The 17,114-nt window shown below is 33.8% G+C and overlaps 2 protein-coding genes across 6 annotated transcripts in view; one reads left to right on the plus strand and one right to left on the minus strand.

Moving 5' to 3' along the window:
• LOC142358572 (proteasome subunit beta type-3-like) overlaps positions 1–17,114 on the minus strand; it is a 361,488-nt gene that overhangs the window by 321,776 nt on the left and 22,598 nt on the right. The window lies entirely within an intron of this gene.
• Positions 555–17,114, plus strand: part of LOC142358563 (uncharacterized) — a 61,738-nt gene continuing 45,178 nt past the window's right edge. For 3 of the 4 annotated variants that reach the window (XM_075409964.1, XM_075409967.1, XM_075409968.1), the window contains exons 1-2: positions 636–720; positions 2,299–2,700. The gene's annotated coding sequence lies outside the window, so the exon portion shown is untranslated. Of the gene's footprint in view, positions 721–2,298; positions 2,701–17,114 lie in introns of all 4 variants that reach the window. The other variant, XM_075409965.1, reaches the window with a different exon arrangement.

The raw sequence follows: 17,114 nt of genomic DNA on the forward strand, positions 1-17,114 counted from the left end.
CGTTGTTCTTTACTGTCGAATCGTGTAAAGTGTGTCGAGGCAAATCAAAAGTTCAAGGACCACGGAGTGCTTTGATCTGATTTGGTACTCAGGGGGTATATTTGGTTTATATAATTTACTCAAACTGCTTGGAAACATTAGCCAGAAGGCTAATTGGCCTGTACGTTTAAGACCAATCAAATTTTACGTTGCTAGCTCCATCATGTAGCAATGAGATAGATTGATTGCATCCGTCTCGAAAGATTTTTGACTCCTTATATCTTATATTCTTTCAAAAGTGCTCCTAGACATTTCCTTCAAAACCAATTCGAGTTTGTTTATTCACCTATTACAATCCATTATAGAAAGTAAACAACCGCTCATTTGGCACGAAGTTGCGAATAATTTTGGAAATCAAATGCTTGTGTGCAAATAGTCACAAACTATATATGGTATGAATGTTGATTAAACTGCAACCATTTTATATCAAGTATGACCGACCGTCTCGTTGTTTTATTTTAATCTAGCTTAAAATTGTGCCTTTCCGAGTCAGTAGTCTGTTTTAGAATGCTGTGACTTTTGTAATTAAATCGAATCACATCATTGACCGATCAGTAAATACGTTAAAAGCTTTTCTCATTTTTAGACAAAATTTGGTTGAAGGCAAGCTTGCATGTGAGTAACTTACTCTGAACATTCATTACATGTTACATTCATAACATTTGTGTTTTGTAAAATCTTGTAAGTATCTAACCATTTTGAACTATTTTTTGCTTTTTGCAGTTCGTGTGCCATATGGCTAGCTCAGCATTGCAGAGAAATTTCTCTATCCGAACAGTTGTGTGCTTTCTTTGTAAAAGGTTGTTGGGAAAGTACTTGGAACTATCAGCAGGAATTTCCTGATAATTTAGTATAATGAATTTTATTCTTTGCTCAAGACTGAATTAAGTGATTTATAAACTCAGTTCTGAAATATTGAAGTGGCTGTAATGTTGGCTTTTTTATTGCGTGTCTGTGATCAAATTTAAATGCTTCCATCGAAATTTAAGATTCAAATTAATAGCTAAGCGACAAGCAGTTACGTTTGTGGTGAGCATTCGTTTCTCATAAATCCTCAAAACTCTAATTTATTGCTAATTTTCAAAACATTTGTCTTGAATTGTATATAATTACATGGAAAATTCCAAAATATTCGTTGTTATTTTTGTGTAATTTCAACTGAAATTTTGCAATACAACTAGAACGCTTTTCGGAACTTTTAACGGAATCAATTACATAAGGGCAGATTAAAATTAGTTAACATCGTCCTTAAAATCCTTAGATAGTTTGTTCTTAAATCGAATTTCATCGTTTTTTAATTATTACTAGGTATTTGGATTTTAATTGTGAGATTCTGTGATTAAACTACCTGACCTGAGTTGAACGAGAGAATGAATAATCAGTTCACTAGCGAGTGTTACCCTCTTTCGCTCCCCTTATTTACATTTTCTACCAGACTTGGTAACAAGTTTTGTGCGCCTGGCCAGCTGTGTTTTGAGCAGGCTTCACTTGTAAATATGAAGCGATTAAAATAGATTGCCCGTTGACTTGATTGAGTTATACATAGTGGGTATAAAAATGGCATTAGGGATTTGCAAAGTTTGTTTAAATATTTCTTATCAGCTGTTCTAAAGCCACTTTCTGCTTATTTCGGGACGGGAAAATTGCAGCGTCGTATAAATCGCAACACTTCACGTCTGGCTGGTGCTTAATAAATACATGACCTTATATTCCATTATTTTTGCGTTACTTGCCGAATTTTGGCGCGAGGATTAAATATACTTAGTTCTAATGTTGCTGTTAAGTTATTTTTGCTAAATTTGCTGAAAATTGCCTCAGCTAAATTGGACAATTGAATCCGCAAATATCTAAATTTCCTATCTCTGACATGAAACCCAAATGCGAGTTCAATTTACCGCATGAACATAGAGTCGCCCCCCCCCCCCTCCTCCCGCCGCTTGTCACCCTCCTCTCTTGCCAACTCACCCTCCTCAAAGTAACCTAATTTCAAAACCAGCCAAAGTACAATAATTTTAAATTCCCTCCCTTCAAGTTGTGTCTTCAAGTAATTGCACTTCGATATAGCAGACGTGATTAAAAGCTGGCTTAGATTTGGTTTAATTTATTCTTAAAATTGGGTTTGGGTGCCTGCTTGGGTTTAGAAGTGGAAGTTAGCGGGGACTTGGGGGTTGTAAACAAACTTTATCCTATATTAAACAAGAGGATTTATTACCATATGCTATTAATAATACCTAATGCTATTGCCATTTTGTTTTTCAGAGGCAAAGCCATGTTTAATTGCAGCTGGGACTTGACTGAATGAATGGAGGGATTCAAAGTGGGAATTGTGAAGAATAGGTGTGGGATATTGGTTAAATAAATAGATATCGTCTTACAAACTTACACTAAATTGCTCCCCGGTGTCCTCAAGTTTGCGTGTTCCTGATCAAAATTGAGCAGAATTTATTGGCTAAGTTAAACTTAACAACACTTGAGCAATTCCGTGGCGAAGAGCAGTTAGCGTTGTATTGACAAGTTTAGTGGATTTTGAATCAGTTCTTACAAAGTGGAGTTCTTGTTTCAACAGCCGGCGCAGATTAGCAATTGATAGTATGCTAAGTTGGAACTGGTTGTGGAATTAGCCTCAATTGGAATCCACTCTGCCGTATCTTTATTCAACAGGTAAGATTACCTTTTCCTATTTAGCTCGTTAACCTAATTGGGACCACATGCGGAGTGGCCAAAGATATTTTTAGCAGGAAACATCGATCGAATTTAATGTAAAAATAGACGCTTTATTTAGGTATCCTATTTTGGCTTTGCCAATTTGAGAGCTGTACAGTGATCTAAATGAAATAGCCTTATACTAGTTGCCAACGAAATCTAAGAAACGTATCATCTTATTTCAAAAAGTAACTCAATATTGAGAAAGTTGTATCATTCTCGCTTAAGCTAAAAGGCAACATCATTTGGGCTTCCTGCCTTGGCTTTTAATTTGAATGGATTCATGTCTGTAGTTCATCAGCTGTCATTGCTAGCCACTGTTAGTTATGCTTTTACGTTAATTGGTTAATTTAATGGAGACCTTTTTTTCCTCACCCAATGAGCGGGGAGATGGAACTCTTGAAAATATCAGGTCTCAAGAAAGCAACCAATTTTCTCAAAGTTTTAAATACATTTGAAGACTAGAGGGCTAGAGAGATGAATGAAGATAATTACATGCGGAATACATTAACCTTTCTTAAATATTCGTTAAACCAACTGCGGGGAAGCTTTCGTTCAAAAGTTTTTTCCCTCAATGCTCAATTACTGGATATGCTTCGTTAATGTGTGTTTCCGATTTTAAAGTTCCGACCCATTCGACGTAAAACGTTACTCTTTTGAAAATCTGGAAGCATAGAGCCGAGGTGGGAAATGGAGTTCAAACTAGAAAAAGCTTGGTATCATGGTGGCAAAATATATTGGATTGCGTAAAAAGAGCACTTCAGAACATTAAAATTATTCTATAAGAAGCAGCTTAAGATGCATGCATTTGATCAGCATGGAAAATAGTTGGTACACGAGATGTTGGCTGAAGAAGTAGTGGTTTTAACGAGCTGTTTTGTTCCGACGAAGATTAGTGGGTGGAAGAAGTAAAAAGCTCGTCTAGCGTAAAATATATAATAATTTTTTTAATAGCCGCAAAGGGATAGCTGAGGCTATTATTGGCCTTCTTGTTTTTTTTTCGTCAACAGGATTTTTGTTACGACCATATGACGTCACAATCACCACTTCAAATCTGCCTTTTTGATCATCCGTTCATTCAACTGAATTGCATGCATGACGTCATTTTTCACTCTTAGTGGAGAGCGTTTTTTGTTCGTTCGCGTGATTGAATTTTTGGTCACACGTGACTTACCTCTCTCAAAAATGACTTCCTCATTCTGAAATTGACTTTTTTTTTACTTTAATCGGAAGAGAATAGGTCAAATGAGTGTGTCACTCTAACTGAAGGTTATTCAAGGGCAGCTAATAGAATCAGCAATACGTTAAACATATTCTTAAAATACAACAGCTCAGTATTTTTTAGTTTTTTTGTCTGCTTTTTATCAAATTTTTGAGATTGCAGATCCACGAAACCTTTGCGGCTATTATCTGTCAACATGCCAGAATTTCGTTATGCCATGTTTTGAATTTCGTTATTCCAAGGAGTCATCGAGGTTTTGTGAACATGGTAAAGTTTTGTGAACATTTTCCATATTTTTGTTAAAATAGTTAATTTTAATGTTATTCGTTTTAACTTCAAACACTGAGGAGTGTTGCTGTACTGTGTGATCCTGTGTAGGCTGAAATTTTGGTAAAATGTTCTCAAAATTCAGATTTTGCATCGAAAAGCGAAAAGTGCACCAAGTATGCTTTTTGAGAACACGTTTGATTTTGCCTGAATCACAAACTTAAAAACTGGTGAATCAATCTTCTAAAACTATTAGGAGGGCCAGTTAAGTTTCTGGATATAAAAATTTGTTGGTTTTAAATTGCTCTAGAACGAAATTTGAACTCAATTATTGTAAATGCGTTGGTCTTTTTTGTGCAAAGTTTTTGCTTGACGGGTTTGGCTTTTACACCCCTGACGTTTGGTTTTGCGTGATCTCAACTTCTCTCTTGCAGGTGTCAGTAGATGAACTCAAGTGGCAGCACAAGTGACAGCAGTTCGCTACTAAAAGTATAATGAAAAGGTTACCAAAAGTTGCTGTACTTTTTTCACTTTGAATTTAATTAGTGGTTATAGTAGTATATAATATCTATTGACCTCATTTGACGCCCCCTGATTTCAGTTACACTCTCCCTCCGACTAAAGCAGGCTGCAATTGATTGCAGCTCGCACTTGTCTTGAGAGCAATAATTCCGACGTTAGTAGGTTATGTTTCGATAACTTAACCCAATACCTATCCAAAGTTTATATATATTCGATGCTGCTTTAACAACTACGCGTTTTCAATCGACCGGCATCAGTAGCGAGGCTAGTTATGATCTTGTCGTGGACTTTCATAACGGCTCTAATACTACGAGTTCTATTAAATTTTGTTTTTCTACTTTTGATTATATCATTGTGTTCTCACGTTACCACATCAATAATAGGTCACATATGACACTATTGGCGTTGAACTCAATGAACGAGATATTGAACATACATAATCTTTTTTAGACAATGGATTTTGGATTTAACTGCTTCGAAACCGTTTGCTCGCAAAATTTAATTCGTTTTTGTCGGTATTTTTAGTCTTACGACATATACGAGATAATGAAAGGTCTCAATGGCTTCCTATGGAGGTTTAAATTAACCTATTTATGATATCAGTTGTTAGCGAACGATTTTCCATTGAGTTTTGGTCGTAACTAATGTTTGTTGTTTTTAATTGATTTTGTTTTTCATCCTTTTTTAAAGACAAAAGATTGTTGCTAAACTGTTGAAAAAGGCAAAAGTTGTTCAAAATTCAGCCTTTAATCAACAAAATTGGCATCAAATATGCTGATTTAGGTTAATTTGAATTCGCCGGAAATACTTCGGGGTGCTGTCTGTTTTAAGTAGTTTCGCCGTTTTTGTTTTTTGTTGCTGACCAGGATGGTTTCAAATCAAGGCACGATTGTTGATGCCCCAGTTACTCGCTAGTGAGGCAAAAAAACATTATGATTTCAGTGATAAGTTCATGGTTTTTGTGGCTTCAACAATTTGTTTGCGTAAACCTATTGGAAATTTTGAGTAATGTCTGAATTCCCTGTTGTTTTTTATTTTGATGACTTAATCACTTATGACAGGCCCAACCGGCTTCCTAAGGAGTTAAAAGTTTATCCATCACGTGTTATTAGGTGAAGTTCATGTTTTTTTTTGAAAAAAATGGCTGTTTTCAAAACCACGACAATTGATTTTTAAGCTCTGCGCCTTTCTTATTTCTGAAATCTTGTAGCCTAGTTTAAGCAAAAAGAGGTCGCATCTTTTTTCTAATGAAATCAAATCCAGTCTTTGCGCTTTTAATAAGTTGTTTTTATTGGGTTTTTCTACTTTCGCCCAATTGTGTTATCTGCTCATGTTATCGCATTAATGACAGGTCACATATGACATTGATGTCTAGCATGTCACATATGACATTGATGGCTAGCTAATTATGTTCATGATTTTGAATTTTATTGTTATTAAAAAAGCTTGCCCTTTCTGTTCTTACCTAGTCCTATTAAGGGCAAGTCCCATATTTTTTTTAGTGAATTTTAGGTTTTATCTGATGCTATTTTGTTTTTGGTATTAATTGCTTTTTTAATATAAAAAAGTATTGTTTTGGTCGTACTTTGGAAATTTTTTCTTTGGTAGACAATGAAACTCTCTCTTTGGTAGACAATTAAATCAAAAACTTGGACTTGCGGGGTCGGAACATTATTCACGAACACATTACCGAGCCTCCTTGTATTATCTCGCGCCTGACAATGATTGATACTAAGAAATGTTGCTCTAAAGAGTAGTGGAATTAACTTGCTTTTTAATTTCACTTGCTCCTGAAAATGGTTGGTACTAGAAGATGTTGTTCGTTCAATACTGTAATTAATTTTTTCAATGACAAAGATTTCCAAGAGATCCAATTCTAGTAATTGTATTTCCTGTTAGATGGTGCTTGAGGAAATAGTGGCATTTATTTGATTTTTGATATCGTTAGTTATAGCGCCTTTATAGTCTGGCGAAAATCAAACGAAGGCTATCTCATTTCAGTTTTACATTTTTTTTTAAAGATATGTGCGAATTTTTTTTTTACTCAGAATGGTGGAGAATTTTTTGTGACATATATTAGTTGCTGAATTTTTCAGCTGAACTCAGTGCTGTAATAATGCACTCAGCAAAGATTTAACCAATTATGTGGGCTTTTTAGGTCGTTTTACGACTCGAAGAGGATTTCCGGTTTTCTGCTTTTTCAGCTTGAGTACATTTGTTCACGGCTTGTTTGCTGTTCAACATTGACAATTGTTTTTAGACACTGACTTCTAACTTTGAACATAAGGCATAAACAGGAAAAGATGGCTTAATTTTTAATATAAAGGATTGATGAACCGTTTTTATTTTGCAAAGTTGACTCATATTGAGAGGTTTGCCGCATATTTACTCCTACTAAAACCTCACTCCCTCCAACCTACCTCCCTACCAACGAATCGCACATTTTCCGCTTCCTTATCCTTTTGCTTGGTCTATTTGTCTATCAGTGGGTATAAAAAGGTTGGATAAATGCCAGAGGGCATTGAGTCGGGCGCAGTTCGAGGTGTACAATTTGTTTTAACAACTTGTAATTTGTTTCTCAGATTCCGATGATTGGTAGCTTTGCCAAATTTTTGATATTTGTTCCTAGAATCATAGCCACCAGCACGTGTTTGTAGACCCCAATTTTGTACGGTAATTTGCGGGCTGAAGGTTCTGGCTGCTCGAATCTGGTGAGATTATGTAACTAACACCTTAATTTGATATGCAGCATAGTTCGCAAATGAATTTTAAGATTATTTATTGGAACAGACATATTTTTGCAGTCCGTGTCAAGTGGTTGACTTCATTCTATTTCACTCGGATATTAGAGTTTACATTGTTATGTGCTTTTTCATAATATGTTATATATAGGCTATACAGAACTTGAATTTATTGAACGTCTTGAACTGCTTCTGTTTTGGTTATTCATACGTTTATTAGATTAGCATTTTATTGTAGCTGCTCATGTTGTCTATTTTCGTTCTCTTCATTGGATATTATTTCTATCTGGAACCAAATTTCGCCCGACTAGTGTAATGATGTCAGGAGCTTCAGATAATTACATGAGGAAACACCTTATATTCAAAACGTAATGATTTTTGGCTGTTTTTCTCTTGAGTTTGGCAATTTTGTTTCCAGTGTCATATAATCGCAAATTTTACCAACTATAAAAGTTGAATATTGTTGGCATAGAAAATTGATTGAATTCATTCTTTTTGATGGCGCTTTGAAGTTTTAGAATTTAATCTTGATTTTCACTCCTCCTAGAACCAAGAGACTGCAACTGTGACAAAACCACAATTACTGAATAGAGGCTTAACTCAAAATAATGATTAAAAGCTTCAAAATTTGTTTTAACGGAGATACGGTTGCTTACAGAGAACTAACTAGGAGCCGTTACTTGAATATAATTCATCATCTGCCTTCTGAATTTTTAAATTTCTGGCCTGCTAAAAACAGTGCTTTGTACACTTTGTCTATAAAAATGAATAGGTATCCTTTTTTTTCATTGTTACATAGGTTATCACGGTTTATCTTGTTTATTGTAACTGTCTCTATCATTAAACTGAACCTATATTAAAAGAAGCAGAGGAAGAGCTATTCAAAATAATTGAGCTATAGACAAGGAGAATCGCGTATGTGCGTCCGCACATTGTTCCAACCCTCAAAATTTAAAAAATTGAAATTTACCCTCACCCTCGCTCTTAATCTCAGTTGAGTTATAGAAATCAGATCCTACTTCATTGGATTGTTGGCGAGTAGCAGTATAATTGTTCCGAACCCTCTTGAGGGGAGAGGAACTATATATTCAAATGTTTTTTTTTGTTCAGACAATTTTGGCCGATCGATATATTCATCGTAGAGAGTTGAGACTAGCATCATTAGAATGCTAGTCCAGCGTAGAAAATGGAATTAAAAAGAGTTTTTTTAATTTTCATTTTTTATAGGGGGTTATCGAGGTTTACACTTCTGAGAAAAGCAGAGTGAATTCCGTTGTTTTTATTCACATTTTCCGGAATTTTTGCCTGAAATTTCGTCAATTTTGCAAAATTTTGCTAAAATTTTGAAGAACAGAGTTGTTGATTTTATTTTCGAAGACAAAAGCAATATTGTCGACTATTTTAATCAAAGCTTTTGTCTAATATTCTGGCTAAATACTTCAAAATTTTGCCTATTTCATCAAAAACCGCACAAAATAGGCTTATTTAGTCCACTTGGATTAAATTTGCCGAACGTACACACCCAAACATCACTAACACAATTTTGTTTAGACCCAAAAGAGGGCTATTCTTACTTCCACTTCCGTTGAGAGTGCTCTCTAACTAAAATTTTGCCAAGTTTTTTGCTAAGTTTAATCGATGGTTATCAAAAACGCTGCATTTATTTTCGATTTTTTAATAAACAAATTATCTATATCTATAACATCCGGAAAATTAAGTGTTCCGAAAGGGCGGACAGCATTAGCAGGGCTGGGACCAATCTTGGACTGTAACAATCCAAAAAGAATTCGGATTGTAATCAGTCGGTCTTTTCTTTTTTTTTTTATAAAACTCGATCTTTTTTATGTTAATTAAGGAACAGAACATTTCAAATCAGAGCTCAGAAGTGGTAGGTCCAATTGGCTTCCGAAGCAGCTCCAAACTAATGCATATAGTTTTTTACTTAAAAGCTTATTGTCGTTTTGACTTTCAAAAATAATTGATTTTTAAATAAATGATGCCGTATTGATTTTTGCCTATTTTTTCTTAATTTGGTCATTTTGAAGCTTAGTGTCAGGAAAGAAAGAGTGCTTCTTCTTTCTACTGATTCAAAATTAAGTATGTATTGCGGCTTTACGCCCTAAGTTATTGTTTTCTGGTTTTGATACTTCTAGATTTCACATTTTTTTGCTTTTTAGGTGTTTGCCCATTTTTCACGTTTTCTCGTTTTGTCACATTATGACGTTATTGGTAGTCCACATATCAGATGAGAAGTGTTCAAGATAAGGCAAAATTGAACGTAATAAAGTACTTATAGATATAGATTAAGGTTTCAACGGATTCGACACTATTTTCTTGAAGAATTAGTTGAATTTTTCAGTTTTATCTTTAACTGTCGCTTTCACTTTGTCGTTTTACTTATATGAAATTTACTTTATAATGACAGGCTTGATTGGCCTTTCATAAAAAAACAGATGAGCCAATATTCTATTATTTGTAGATAGCTGATGGTTTTCATGACTTTGAAAACAGTTGTTTTCCAAAATAAAAAAAACATCGATTTTGTTTTTTTTTGTCTATTTGTTACCTAGTCTCGTTAATAACAGGTCAAATATGACATTATTGGTGTCAAGAAAAGGTTTCAAAAAGATTTTTTGTTGAAAAATTTAAAGTTTTTAACGAATTGGTTATGACTGTACTGGCTTCGACACTGTTTTTTACACAAAAAAAAGTAATTTCTGATTTTTGTCGTAACTGACGTTTTTGTTTATAGACATAAGACATATTCTGGATAATTGCAGGTTTCAGGGGTTTCCTTGGGACGAATAAACAAACCTCTTTAATGGCTTTCATGCCTTTGGAAGTAATCTTGTTTCGAAAAAAAACAAAATTATTACTTTCTTTTTTTATTTGTTGCCTGGTCTCATTAATGAGAGCTCACATACTACATTATCGCGGTTAAAAAAAGGCGCAATCGAACATAATTTGAGGACCCAAATATGGCTTTACGGCTTCGACAGCGTTTTCTGGCCAGTTTTAATTGAAATTTTGTTTGTTGTCCTTTAGTTGTTCTTTTTTAACCTCATAAAAATTTGAATAAGGACGGGTCTTAATGCCCTTCTATAATTGTAAACCTATGGGATATTTTATTTGATTTCTAATGGTTTTCATTGCTTTGAAATTAATTGTTAAAAAAGTAAGCGAATTTTTTAAGTTTACTGTTCTTCTTTTCTGTCGAACTGCTCCCATATCTTTGCTGGTGAGTTACAAGTTTTTTGTGTAGTTTCAGTTTTATCTGACTCTATCTTGACTTTGTTAATAAGCTTTGTTTTTTAAAACGGGCATAAAGATTTAGATGTAATTATTGTTTGTTGTTGTTTGATTTAGCTGTTCGTTTTTACTGGCATTCTTTATATTGGCATGTCTAATCAATGCATCATTTTTTACTCTACTGAGTTGTTTGCTTTGGGGGCTATCTTTTCGTTCATCACTATTAATTTTGAAAAATGAATTTTTTTGAAGTTTTCTATCTGTTCCTCATTTGGTAGACAATTATGCCAAAATTGTGGATAAGCGGGGTTGGAACCTTATGTGCAATCGCACCTTACCGAGCCTCCTTGTAATTTTAATATCTGTTTGTTTCGAGAATGGTTGAGGTTACCTGATTTCAGAAATGATTTCAAATGCATTTGTTTTTCAAGAGCATTTCATCAATTTTTCTAGCTAAATTATACATCACTCAGAGGCTGTTTTGTCTTATATAATATTGGATTGAAAGACTTTTTATAAACTAAATTTATTCGCTATTTCGTGTATGCTTATTTCAGTGCTACTAACATTTCGATTAGTATGTTTGGAAAAAATTTTCTATTTGCCTTTCAGATTTGCCTTTTTCTGTCGTCACCCATCATATTTCATGTACTGCGTACGGTTTTTTTTTTATTTCCACAACCTTAAAAGATAAGTTTTCATTGAAATATGAAAAATTTGATTGATTGATATAGTTTGTTTTTACGTTGTTTTCTTTTGACTTCTTGTAATCTTGTTTGTTTACAACCATTGCAATATTCTCAAAGTACATATGTGAGTAGGGCTAACACTTACAAACCATCGAGGCAAACATATCGTTATACAAATGCTTTTTAGCTGCAGTTTCTGTTGTTTTTAAGCTGTTTTGCAACGTGTAATGCTTCATCAGATTTAGCCAAAAATGGCAGGTATTCGACTCATAGTTATACTATGTGTACTACTCATGTCCTCCGATAGTATTTCAGAAAATTTTTTTCACAGTTTTCCTTATGCTTCTCGAATAACTTCATTCAAAGGAAGCTGTAACAGCAAACAATGTGCTTTAACATCCAAATTCAACTTTTCTTTTTTCTTGGTTGTTGTATGGTACCTTCTACTAACAAGTGGCGATATCGAAATAAACCCCGGACCAATTGTGCCATATGAACCCATGATGAAAGAGTTAAAATTATTTGATTCCAGAATAAAAATTCTACATCAAAACGCCAGAAGTTTAGCAGGACAACATCTGCTGTTGAAAGAACTCATTGAAGACATTGGTTACAACTGCATATTTGCGTTTAGTGAAACATGGTTGTCACAAAACCATCCGGAAGAGTTTTGGCTTGTAGATAAGCAAAGCTTTGACTGTTTTCGAGAAGATCGCATCCAAACAACAAAAACAAAAGGTGGTGGTATTATAATGTACATTCCGAAATTATTAAAACTTCGTCTCGGCGATGATCTCAACTGCTTTCCGGATGCAAATTTTGAAAGTTTATGGTTTGACTTGAGCATACAAAATAAGAAATGCGTACTAAATTTATCATACTGTCCCGAAAAAAAAACTTGTAAGGATGTTTTTTGGGATAAATTGGTCCTGGGAATTGATCTTGCTATGGCTGAAGGAAAATCTGTCATACTTGCTGGAGACTACAACTTAAACTATTTTGCAAAGCGCGACAGAAATCTGCTACAATCTATAATTTCTCCATATGATCTTAAACCATCGAATATTGATACAGCTACATGAATGACTAACTCTTCTTCATTTCTTATCGATTGTATCATAACAGACGATTAAGAAACAGGCATATTAGCGGATACATTTTTGAAAACTGATCAATTTGCAACAATCACAATTCTTATATCTGTGATGCTAAAATCAAAAACAACAAAGAAATTTTTTTTGACAAAAAACTATTCAGCCGTAGCGTTCCAAAGTTTTATTGAAAATTCAGACTGGAGACATTTTACGGTGCAGTGACGGGAGATATGATGTTATTAGAATTTAAAGAGTTAATGAAAGAGCATTAGTACTACATGCTCCAATTAAAGCCTGTTATATTAGAAAAGACAAACCAAAGTTTTTGCTTCAAGAAAAATGGCTATGTGAGAAAACAAAAAGACAGTTATCAAGAAATGGCGATGATGAAACTAAAAACGATTTAATTCGTCAAAAAGAAAAACAACTTCTCTCAAGTTTTATTGAGTTAAACAGTGAAAAAGCCAGATGGAAATTCATTCAAGATCTTCGTAATAAAGAAAAGACTCAAACAAGAATTCAATCTTTATTAAACAGTTTTGGTAATAAGATAACAAAGCCTATGGAAATTGCAAATCTTCTCAATTACAGATTTTCTACTCTAGGGGAGTTCATTGGCTTGCAACAAACAAAAAAAATTCCTCCTAAATCTGCTCCAAGAAAGTGTTTCAAGTTCCGATATATAACAACCAAGGAAACAAATGTGCTCATAGATTCATTGAATACAAGTAAACCAGTCGGTTCTTCAAAAATACCAGCTTGGGCAATAAAAGATGCTAAAGCAGCGCTAGCGGAACCACTATTTTATCTCATTAATCAGTTCATTACAGAAGGAAAATTTCCAGAAGATCTTAAAAAAGCTTGTGTAACTCCACTCTTCAAAAAAGTAAGTCCCGAAGACCCACTCAATTATAGGTCTATTTCTGTCACTTCTGCTTTGTCAAAAATTTTTGAGAAGGCGTTCAGTTCACAAATTACAAGTTTCCTAGATAGGGAGCAATTCTTGTCTATTAGTCAATTTGGTTATAGAAAACAAATTTCAACAATTGTTGCTATCCTGAAATCGACAGAACATTAAGATCAGAACTCAACATGAAAAAAATGTTACAGGTGCGTTTTTAGATCTTTCAAAGGCTTTTGATTCTACAAACCACAAAATACTGTTACAGAGACTTGAAAATATAGGTTTTGACAAACATGCTACCAATTTAATAGAGAATTTTTTTAGTGAAAGAACGCAAAGAGTTGTCCTGAATGGCATTGAATCAGATGTGATAAATTTGAAAAGAGGAGTTCCACAAGGTACTTTTTTAGGACCTCTATTATTTAACATTTACGTCAACGATTTAGCAAAGATTGTAGAAAAAGATTACACGTTCGTACAGTACGCAGACGACACCTTTCTTTTTACATCCGACGCTGATGAAACATCGTCAAAAACAAAATTTGAACATAACATCTCAAAAATTATTGATTTTTTTTGCAAAGTCCCAGTTAGTGGTGAACAAACAAAAAACAGAATATATTGTGTTCAGCACCAGGAAGAGGTTAACAAATACTGTTCTGAATGTCGACAATGAAGGAATAGCAGAATGAAATAGTGTGAAGTATCTTGGCGTAATTATTGATAGCAAACTAAAATTTGATGGAGAAGTGAAAAAGATTCTTTAGAGAATGGCTAGTGGAATAAAAGTTTTCAATACATTAAGTAAAAGTTTACTAGAGAAAACAAAAATCTTAATACTTAATGCAATAGTAATAAGTCATCTACATTATTCCGCTCTATTTCTGATAGGTTTGCAAAAGTCATTACTCACAACTTTAAAAAAAACAATTGAATTGGGGAATAAAAACCATTTTTAATAGGAGAAAATACGATCGGACTACAGATCTCAACTTCGCAACAAAATATTAACAGTTTCTTTTCTCTTGAAATATCATTGCTCAAAATATTTTTTTCGCTTACTCAGCAACGATCTTCCAGCATATAAAATTGAACCTCTCGTTACCATGAGAATAAAACGACATGACAGGTAAAAAAAATAACGTTCGATATAAGAGAGAACAATAAGTTTTTAACTGATTCTTTTATTGCACAAGCCATTCCAATTTTTAATAGTCTGCCTTCTAATATTAGACGGAAAACAACATCGAAAGCTTCCTTAAGAAAACTGAAAGAATATTTTTGGAAAGAATTTTTGAAGTACCCAAAAGTAACTGATATAAAAGATGACATTGAGAGCATTAGATTTTAATTTTATTCTTTAATCTTCATGAGGTACATATAAATTTGTGAGAACATTTTATGCTCGCATTATAGGCCGTTTTTTACTAATGTAAGGTCAAATTTTTAGTTAGGTAATTTAATGATTTTATAATTTTACATAATGTTATAATGTTAACTTTACATTGCCTCTTTTACCATTTGCTTTTTTTCTTATGTGTACCAGAGGAAATTAACAATGTTCGTTTTTTGTTGACAATGCTTTTCTTTTCTGTTTTTAGGACGGGAGATTCACATTATAATTGTCAATTTTAAGAAACATGGCCGGCATAACGTCGGCAAGTGGCAGCAATAACTTCAGACCTCTAGTCTTGATTAAAAAAATTTTAAAATCCTGAACATCGATCAAGAATTCGCTAATTTTGTTTTTCAGAACGTATTGTTTCAAATTTCAAAAGCCTATAAAGAAGAGTCTCAATATTCAATTAGATTCAATCTAATTTCATTAAAAAGGCAGAGCGAACTGTGTACACAAACATTAAGAGGCCAGGCATAAAAAAGATTAGCAAACCCCTTCATAACGTAAAAAAAACTTATTCCAATACAAATTATCTCAAAGTAAAAAAAAACAAATAGCTTAGTTTTGAAAATGTTTGTAATTCGTTTGAATAAGGAACACCTGTCACTACCGAGATAGGACGATAGGACAACCAAAATGACCACAAATGGGATCAATATTAAAAAAAATCATCCGAATTCTTTGAACTCGATTGTTGTCCAAGTGTTAACAAACAAAAATAGATTGAAACTAATTAACTAGTTCAATTTTGCTCAGTGAAGTAGCAAATAAAAGCTGTCCTTATTGAGACTGAGTGATTGACAAACAAAAAGACCACAAAGAGGATCATAATTGAAAAATATTTGAACTCTTTTGAACGCGATTGGTGTCAAAGTGGTGACAGACAATGGATATCGACTGAACCTAATTATCTATTTGTTGTCATTTCGGTTGTCCTATTTGAATTATGGTCTAGTGAAGTAGCAAATTAGCTATCATTATTGAGACCAGGTGACAGAAGAGGCAAAAAGAGCACAAAAGTTAGAAAGCTGTAAAATCATTTAAGGTGTGTGATTCACACGCCAATGATTGAGAGTTCAATCCCCTGCCTCCGTGAAGTTGTCTGTGTAAGGATGAGCTCTTACTTAACCATTGCTTGAGGTTGACCAAAGCCTGACCAATGTTGGTTGTAGTGATGGTACCACGTGAAAGTTTCAGGCGCAAAAAAATTGGCCAGTCATCAAAAAAAGAGCAATGATGCTCATAAAAAGAACAGTCTGAAATGTGGGGAATAATAAGAAAAAGGGCAGCTGAGAACAGGCCGCTGTGGCCTAATGCTGTTCCGCTGCGATTACGCAGGAACAAATTATTTTATTTTATTTTAGAAGTCAGAGATATTTTTTGAAAACAAGTAAGGTCCAAGTCGTTTAAATAGGTTATATATAAATAGCTAATTTGAGTTATTTACGATTCATGAGAAATCATTAAGACCATTAATTGATGAGACTAAGTGATAGGAAACAAAAAGAATACCAAAATAGGCAAAAGTGAAGGTCACTATTTTTTTGAAAGCAAGTGATGTCAAAGATGTTAAGATCATTAGATTTGAACCGAAACCATCAAACTATTTCAATTTGTATCAATCATGAGAGAGAAGTAAACCTGTCATTTTTGCGACTAAGTGATGGAAAACGAAAATTTGAAAACATTTAATATCAAAGTCGTTAAATGGGTTAGATTCGACTGGAAACTAATGAATAGCTTTAATCATGCCTCATTTGGGAGACAATTAGGCCAGTCATTGAGAATAGGAGACAAGACTATTGAAAGAACCGGACGATTGAGTAAAACTTATTAGATACTATCAAAGCCTTGTAATACATTAGCGTGTCATAAGAGTAAATCAAGAATCTTGGCAATAATAAAGCAAATTGATTACCCCTTAGCAATATGTAAAGTTCGGAAATCAACATAGGAAGCTTTAAAGGCAGAAATTAAGTTGTCGAAACAAAAAAAAAACTGAAAATTTTCAAATATTTTTTCCTACTCCATTGCTTTACGCCCTAACACCACTCGCTTTTGGTGTAAATCAGATTTCTGCTGTTACGCACTGATTTTAGGAGTGTTCCTTGGGGTGTTATTGAGGTCAATATTAGAGGTAAATAACTTGAATAATTGACATTGTACAAGGACTTATTTAGATGTTTCACAGTGCGGTTTTTAGCAGATATATTTTGAATAAAGTTAGCTAGTAATAGCCTTTTATTGAACGGTTCAGATGCGTGATATATCCACTAATTGCCTTG

Source organism: Convolutriloba macropyga, chromosome 2 (genome assembly GCF_964194025.1).
Source record: "Convolutriloba macropyga chromosome 2, txConMacr16.3, whole genome shotgun sequence".
In the NCBI taxonomy this organism is placed as follows: Eukaryota; Metazoa; Xenacoelomorpha; order Acoela; family Convolutidae; genus Convolutriloba; species Convolutriloba macropyga.